The sequence below is a fragment of the Strongylocentrotus purpuratus genome, unplaced genomic scaffold, assembly GCF_000002235.5.
Source record: "Strongylocentrotus purpuratus isolate Spur 01 unplaced genomic scaffold, Spur_5.0 spur5_scaffold_5, whole genome shotgun sequence".
Taxonomy (NCBI): Eukaryota; Metazoa; Echinodermata; class Echinoidea; order Camarodonta; family Strongylocentrotidae; genus Strongylocentrotus; species Strongylocentrotus purpuratus.
In genome coordinates, this window is record NW_022145611.1 from 13030995 (window position 1) to 13038477 (window position 7483).

The following is a 7483-nucleotide window of genomic DNA, read 5'->3' on the forward strand; positions in this document are numbered from 1 at the left end:
CTCCTGATAATATCATGATAATATATGAAATACAATACAATAATATTTAGCACAATATAATGACAAATTAACTGATGTCAACATCGAATACTTTCACATAATCATGAAAATCATGCACATTACCCTTTTGATTTAATTTTGCCATAATTTTGTCTGCTGTAATCATGATAATTGCAATACAGATTTATTTATGACAATGATATGTCATTTATTGATTTTGATTTCATCTTGCTACTTGCGACAATGTACAAATAATCATTAGTCACTCCAACACCATGTCTCGTGAATTTCAGTATACGTATAATGTATTTTGTCCCAGAAGCAAATGGGAGGAATAGTTGTCGTTTTTAGAAATATCAGACGAAATAAGTACAGTCCACATTAATTAAACAAAGCCTTAATAGATCCATACAATACCTGATTCGACTTCTTTAAAATTGATAATTACAATCAGTCTATGAAATTTATTTATCTATTTTGTGCGAAATTTAAGCAGTTCGTCCTATTTCAGATAACATGTAAATTACAAAGGGGCGGATCCAGGATTCTGTTTTTTAATAAGGGGGATACACCCCACCCCCTTTCTCTGACAGGCAAGCAATCAAGGCTATCACCATTTTCAGATGCTCATTCATTTTTTTGACGTTTCTGAAACCCCCCCCCCCCCCCTAGAAAAAATTCCGCCTTTGCATTAAGCATGTGATTAACGGAGATTTGAATTCACTGCGGTCTCCTTTTCTGAATCTTTATATTCATTGCACATAAGAGATATTATGAATGCACCAGGAAAGCTGTGCAAATTTAATCAACTCTCCTTTTCTTTTTTATACATATTGTATAGACATTGAAAATTGCAATAGATGGAGCAAGTACTGCACAATGCAGTCAAATAGCGACAAATGAGTTTGCATATTATGAAAGACATTGAATGCTTGACAGCAGGATATGCATTTCAGTCTATTATTGTTTCTCTATACGCCTCCATAATGATACATCGTATCACAAGCGATGATGAAACTTTAACAAACATCTGAGAAAACATTGCACAGTGGTGAAGACATAGTGTACATACACAGTAGGCGTATCGAACTGGAATACCTGTACCTGCTTACTCCAAACGATATCCAGTCGTAATTTACAGCAATTCGGCATTACATTAGCACAAATTATACTTTTTTGTACTTTTTATTTTAGATTAATTTTTTCATACCTGAGGATATCATTTTGAAACAATGACCCGCACTCGTTTTGCTTTTCCTTTACTTGAGTATTGATCAAATGAATTCATGGGTCTACTAATTTTTTTACTTAGCTAGCTGTCAACTACGGGTAGCTACACATGTTTTATTCATTTGGCAATTAGGCATAGTGATCACTATTAAACGTCCTTTGGCAAGACATTGATCTGCACCTGCCGCTCTTAACCCAGGTGAGTTATATTGGTACCTGGTATGAATAAATGTACTCCTTCTCGTTCAAAATGTGGGCTTTTATATCTGACATGTTTAACTTTGTAACCGTTTTTCCATAAATGTCACAATTTGTGATATTTGATTTAAATGACGGGAAAATAGATCAGTTTCCGAAAAGAATTTCAATTATACTATGATAGCGTCTGCTTAAATTGTCCTCTTCAAAATATAATTATCACTATAATTACGTTTACACCATATACGTTAACACGTATTACATATCCTGTGGTGCTATTCTGAGCTTATTTTATCTTGCTAATAGTAAAGCGCTTTCAACTGTAATGGAATATTAAATTAAAAATTCTAGCTTTTTTTCTTTTTGCAATCATGGTGTTCGCGCAGATGTTTTCCGCGTATGCATGGACTTCAGGAAGTTATTAACCAATATCGCACCATGAGTTTAGCTTTGTTACGCAAATCAAATTATTGAATTTAGGCTCAGATAAAAAATAATTTTCAGAATACCATTTCTTGAAATTTAACATTTGATCCCCTCGGTATTTGTTCGTTTACACATGAGGAGTCGACATTGATTCCTTCTCGAGTTAAACATAAAGCCCTAACGTCAGTTTCGTTATACAAAGTTAATAGCTATATCCAACATTAACACGAGAAAAATAAATTGCTATCGAGTTATAACATGAAATGTGTATGGGGAATACGTAACGTTACTTTCCTTGTCGAAACCACGATGACCAAACCAATGGTGTGATAAAAAAATATTAATCACTGATCTTGTACTTCTATGTTAAAAGTACTGCTTCTGTCATAGGCGTACGTTAGAGGCAGGGCTTTAGGATCCAGCTTCCTTTCCTCTTTTCACTCCAGGGAGGTGGCTCTTTGTGATTTGCAAAATCTTTAATAGTATTAATGCCGTGATTTCAATAAAAAAATGCAATAAGTTCGCCAACAATGAACGTGACAGTCAGTTTTCAATTTCTTCTTACTCGCTTCACTCGTTATATAAAATTTTGAAACTGGAAAGCTGATACTCAGGCATGAGAGGTCAATCCCTCTAGCAAAATTGTGCCCGTACGCATATTGCATTCGAGACAAAATACAAGTAAATCGATTTTTTTTTTCTCATTTTAAATATGTTCGGGAAATGTATTTTAACAATAAATCGGGGAAAACTTTGAAGATATATTTTTTTATAGAGGGTAATTGATTGGACTTTTTGCTAATTAATTTTGACAACGGACAAACTGAACATCACAATGAAATGAAATAAAATGAGAGAGAAGTTAATCACAATGTCATGAGTCTACTGGAACGATTCCTCGCAACAAAAGAGTCGCCCGTGAAATCCTCTTTATCCTCGAGCATATCACTTGGAGGTGTTGGTGCCCCGGGTCGGACCAAATCTATCTCTGTGGTGAAGTCTGATTCGGGTCTATTTAACCGAGGAGATGGTGGCTTTCGAGATCGACCCCTACCACTCTTTGGTCTCACAAATGTCGTGTTTGACATGGCGTGGCTCATGTTCTGTTCTTGTTCTTGATTACAAGAGAAGTCGTTTTCCAATTCATGAGATCGACACACTCGTAGCGGCCGATGTTTGTTGTTGCTCGATGTAGCTTTCCCATGTATGCTCAACATATGTTTTGTATGAACGTCATCATATTTAGCATTAGTGGCTCCTCTGCTACGACAGACACTGTCTCCGTCGACGGTCTCTTGACTTTGATCACGAGATGGTTGCATTCGACTTCCGTAACTAGAACGCGGTCGTTGTTCGCTTTTACACGATTTTCCCTTTGATGGATTATGTGAAACGGACGACTTTCCGTCGACCTGTGCTGCTTTTGATTCGCTTCCACCAAGTTCATCACCGTCAGATGCTGCACGTAGCCTCCTACCGTAACCCGTAGAAGGTCTCGCCTGGGTCTGGGAGTCTCCACCATGGGTGACATTGATTGTGCCTCGTTTGAAGTCATCACTACTCCTATCATTGTGAACGTTATTACTAATTCTACTGTCGCATCTGAGTGAAAGTGGGGGTAGCTGATGGCGCGTTCCTTCTCGTTGCAATGCAGACGGTGCTGTTTTCATCATGTCACTACTCAAGATGTGATCATGATCGTTCAGATTTAAACGTTGGGTATGCTTACGCAACTCGTCGTTATTAAGCCTTGAATTTTCTAGCTGAACGTCTTCCAGTGCATCTTGAAGATGCCTCGAGGCCGTTACACCGCTACCTTTGATTGCAGGTAAAGGGTTTCTGCTTTTGGAGACATCACCTGATTGAGTAGTAGCGGAATGTCTGGGGTAGTGATTCTGTTGCTGGATGATATCTAAAACCTCCTGAACAGATTCAGACCTATGAGAGGGTCTCATGTTTCCAGCGTGGTAAGTCTCGCCAATATTATCATCCATTGCTATTGTTGATGACCAGCGAAGAATAGTTGATGATAACCATAATCATATGCACCTCGTATGAATGCTTGAAGTCAAAACGTCCAACACTGATCTCGTTGCATATTCAGAAAGAACTAAACATGCCTATATATTACCAGTCCACCACACTAAAATAGGGACACTGCCTTGTGAAGAACACAATCCATTGTAAAATATCGCTTCCCGATATGATGAAAACCGCACAAGAAATGATCATCAACGTTTGGCGTTGGTTCCAGTTGTTCGAACGAAAAATCTGCCAGACGAAGGGATAGAGACGATAGTCAATTTCGAGGCCCTATATGCTGAACACAGAATGACGCCTCTGGATGTCCGCGCACACACGCACACAAATGGGCAGAGAGAGAGAGAGAGAGAGAAAGAAAGGACCCCGACTTTAGACTATCAAACAACCGTCATCAGGTGGCGCTAGATTATTTCCTTGTTATAGTAACGTTGTAGCGCTCGACACTCAACGCCATGTTTGTCCTATTTTAACAGTTTCTAGACGGATTAGATGACCTCCAGAGACGACTTTAAGAAAAAGCTGCACCTTGAGTTTTATTTTGCTTGAGTGTATGTAGATTTAATTTGAATAAATTACTCGATTATATAATAGAGTATGATGTTCGACAAGAGACGGATAGTCCTGTTCAGCGGTGCCATATAACGAGCACATCTGGGAATATTTCACAAAGATCCTAAGTTGAACTTATCTTTAAGTTGAACTTAAAATTAATGGAAAGCCGAATTAGCCGTTAGCACCTTTGAAAATATTTTAATAATTTTTTTTTTAAAGGCATAAAATGTTGATTCAAATCATTCATATTTTAAATTATCATGGGAGATTTCATGTTCCTGATGTGGAATTTATAAAAAGTCTAAAATACTTCAACTTTCGTTTTGAATTTAATTTATTTTAAGGCTACAAATGGCTTTCCATAATGTTTAAGTCCAACTTAGAGTTAAGTTCAACTTAGAATCTTTGCGAAACACCCCCCCCCCCCTGGTGCTTAAAAACAAACGGAGATACATTATGTTTGCACATTTCTGTAGGGAAAGGATAATCCAACCCTTATAGACAACTACTCTAAAAAGAAAGCAGAAACGTCAGAGAACGAACTAACGTAAGTTTCAATTGAATCTGGCTATAAGAAAGTTATGAATTTTTGAAAGTTGTAATCACTATACGTATGGGCACTTTAAATTGGCTGAAGCGGTAATATCAACGGACTACTTTCCCACCTGTTCCAACATATAAAATGACTAAAATTAAATATTTGAACAAAAAAATCATTGCTCATGAGGGTCTATTCTTTTGAGAGGACCTATAATATTCAATTCAATTCAGAACTTTATTTCAGACTCAGCTGCACAAGGCAGTGGTCCATAAAACATATGTTACATATAGATAGGGATAATAGCGGAGTATGAACATGGTGAGTATAATAACAACAAATCGTACACATACTAAAGAATATAACAAACTAAAAAAAAAAAAAAAAAAAAAAAAAAAAAAAAAAACTATACTACGTATATACATTGTAACTGTAACATGTAAGCTGTATCTGTAAAAATTGATAACAGAAGGCCTATAGCAATCTAACTCTAGTCTATGTTGTACCTGTAACTGCAATATTAAAATAAATATATGTATAACAAAGTGAAGTTGTAACTTAATTGTAATAATCTCTGCTCATTAACTAGAACAATTAATATACTAATAATATATGCTATCTATAATATTTTTGAGTAGTGCCCGAAGGGAGAAGGAAATAATGAGAAAAACAGAAATTAATGATATTTTTGTACACGGCAAATGAGAGAGTTGTCCACGTTCTATGTCACAATCTACTGACCGAACTACCAATTTGAGATTTGCACAGACCTATTGCTCTTATATTTCAAAAAGTTACAACTTCCTTACTATTGGTCCGATTTATTTCAAACTTTTGCCATTCTGTTTCTGTTGGTTTACAAATCAACTTATTACAAGGGTTGGGTTGTTCTTTAAAGGTACTATGTCCCATTTGCAGGCCCAAACAAATTAAAAGGTTAAATTCCAACGGCATTTAAAAGATAATACTAATTTAGAACTACCCTAAAAAAAAGGGGGTGAAAATGTCTTTAAGTGGGAAAATAACGGCTATTAGTTGTCGAATCGACTTAGGCGATACCAATACAGAAAGTAAAAGTTTGATTTTCAGACCATGGTACTAAATGGTCGTACGTTTTGTGCTGCACAAAGATTGAATCTTTAATTTAATTTTGGCCATTACAAGAAGTGGGTTATTGATGTAGACAAATGCTCATGTACCCTTTATACAGCTCGTTTTATGTATAGTTATTACCAAAGAAGAAAAAAGCCAGTCAGTCACTCAATAGTGTCTGACAGTGAAGTCTAGCAAGTAAACTGGTTTCCTTGCATAATTTGAATATTAGGACACTGCTAACGTTTCAATTTCGCAGATAGGACATACATGACATATTCATAATTCCTGCAAAGTTCTACAGAATTTGGTGTAGACTGCAAAAGGACCATAAAATCTTTTAGGCTACTTAGGTAAGGTTGCTTTAGGTTTAACTTTTGATTCTTGAAAGTCTTTTCAATCTTGTTTAAATACTTTTTTTTCTTTTTCTAAACATATTTTCAAACTTTGAAGGCAATTCCGTTATTTTCCAAAAGGCCCTTTTCCCCGGCCCCCCCCCCCCCCACTCAGGTTTCGAAATGACCGCATGCGTGTTGCCAAAATGTCCGGTAAAGGGGTACTTTTCGTGCGACAAAGTCCGGCCCGAGAATTGTAAAAAAAGGGGTGTATTTGACTTTTCACCCGGAGATTTCTTTAAAAAGGGGGTGTTTTTTCTATTTTTCTCTCATCTCTTTGGACTCCTGAGAAATTATTCCGAATTTAGGGGGGTACATTGAGCATTTTTCCTGATTTAGGGGGGTCTCCAAGGCAGGAAAAGCCCGCGAAAGGGGGGTTCGGAAATGTTGGCAGTCCTCAGATAGGGGGTGCTTTCAAAAAGAGGGAACGAGCATATGCGTACCCTAAATAACACTGAGTGGGGGGGCCGGGCCCTTTTCATATGGAACAGGATGCAAGCCCAATGAATTCAACACAAGAGTGTGTAAGAGCTTGACACCCTTCTCAAATAATAATAGTGTGAAATTAATGGTAAAATATGGTATTGATTTTTGTTCCTCAGTATGAAAATAAAAGTTAAGCCCTATAAAAAGTGTACTTATCAAGGTGTGAGAGGGTTTCTCTTTTTTCTCTTTTTCTTTTTCTCTCAAGTTTCTCTTTTACTGTAGGAAAACAAATTTATTTTACATTTGGGAAATTGAGTTGTAGGTAAAGTTTTCAGAATTACATCATGATTGTAGTTCTTTCAAAAGAATAAGGGCCTGGTGAGCTCCGCTAAGAGCTGCTGGTTCTCGCTCTGATGTGTGAGATTTTGCGAAAGTTGGAGTACATGTATTTAAATCTTTGAACCGACGATTTGGTGAAGATAAATGTTAAAAATATTTCTTCGGATAGTTCGGAACCATATTTTACCAGAACATTTCAGAAGTAATTAGAACAAAATAAGGCACTATACTCTTTTGCCGTTCA